Source organism: Elaeis guineensis, chromosome 12 (assembly GCF_000442705.2).
Source record: "Elaeis guineensis isolate ETL-2024a chromosome 12, EG11, whole genome shotgun sequence".
NCBI lineage: Eukaryota > Viridiplantae > Streptophyta > Magnoliopsida > Arecales > Arecaceae > Elaeis > Elaeis guineensis.
In genome coordinates, this window is record NC_026004.2 from 166,071 (window position 1) to 167,960 (window position 1,890).

A 1,890-nucleotide genomic window follows, 5' to 3' on the forward strand; every position below is an offset into this window, starting at 1 on the left:
GAGTTCAGAACTCGATACCTGAGTGCGGATCGATGATCGCCGCTATTGAGAGATATGGTGAAGATGATCCTTATTGGTTGCTGGCAATCGCACACGCATCCGGCCTTTACGAAAAGTCTACTCGAAGCTCCAATCTGATCGATCTTCTCGAGAATGCTAGTTCGTGCGAAGATCTTCTTTTTGATTAATTTGAATTTTTTTTCAAATCTTTGAAATTTTTTTAGAGAGTGAAGATGTACTTCTGGAGGAGATGAAGAGGTGAAAGAAAGAACGAAAAAGAAACTATTTTCTCTTTTATTTTTCTTTCTTCCCAAACCCTTGTTCTAAACCCTAGGATTTTTTTTGATCTTACGCTCACCCAAAAGAAGAGAACTCTTCTCTCTTTTTTTCACACCATAAACTCACGCCCAAGACCTTCACGTGAAGAACTCTTCTTCTGGTTTCTCTCTTACATGCACATATAAATAAAACCCTTTTATTATGGCATGTAAGAAGTAGGGGAGAAGAGTCCAAGAGATCTTGGACTCTTGATGTGTTGTCGCACGTTTTCAAATCCCAGGCCAAAACAAATATGGGACGCCCTCTTTGTTAATTTTTCACGGTAATACCAGATCACATCTGATTTTTCACGGTGAGAAACCCCCATGTTGTCGCACAAAATAAGAGGAATAAAAAGAAGTGGCATGGAGGTCTAATAGATAATATCAAACATTATCTCTTATGGTTATCAATTCAAATCTCATTTGAACCTTTCATAAAAATCAGATAACACCCATATTTGGATGTGAGAAAGGAGGGTGAGAGGGCTTCTTAGCGTGGAGAAAAGTTCATGCAAATAAACATCTTGGCATGGAGAAAGTTGGCGTCAAAGATTTGGTGCGCAAGGGAAAAGAGTCCAATGCTATATGGACTTTTTGTTTCCTTATTTGAATCCAATCCAAATTACATCTGGTTTAGTCCAAATAAAATAGATAAAATCTAATCTAATTAGGTTCATAAATTTTTAATCAAATTCTAATCAAATTAGAAATTGATTGAACCAAAGTTCTAATCAAATCTGAGACAATTCTCCCTTAGCGATTAAGTCATCTCATAACCTAATAGGATCAAACCTAATTGAATCTAATTCAATTAGATTTTATTTAATCCTCTTTGCTCAATCAAATTGAGCTAATCATCAATCTAATTTTAATTAATTTTTTATTAATTTACTAATACTTGATGAATAAATTCATTACAATTTTTGCATTAGGTTAATCATCAATCGAATTGACGATTAAGCCCTTGAATGATTCTCAATCATTGATCAGCCACATGATCAGTCAAAAACTTCTTTTGAGTGTGACCCCATAGGTTTGAAACCTAAACTGATAGCACAAGAATATATTTCTGAATCAATTGATGTAACCATCTAGCAATGGTGACTCGACGTTCGGATAGATCGAATGATAGCGAAGCAACATTCAAAAACCTATTGACGTATGGTTATCGTATAATTTATCTCTTTGATCCTAATTCTCGAGGATGACCTAGGATTTAACTGTCAATCCTAGATAAGTCATCCACATTATATTTCAATCTTTCAAATCTATCACATAAATTATCTGGGCTCAGATTTTACTAAATTAAAATATATTGATACATTAACTCCTACTAATTTGGAGGGATCAATCTCATCTTGATTTATGCATCGACTTTACAAGTATTTGACTGCACTCAAAAATCTTCCGTTACTGAATTAGAAACTCAATTAGTCAAGCATCAAAATATAGTGAGTTGCTTGCAAGTTACCATGGTAATCTCAGGTCGGAGGGATATTTATACCCATACCCTTCGCGAGCTACCCTTGACAGCAGAGTACTCTACAGTTGATCATGTTCAATGACGATG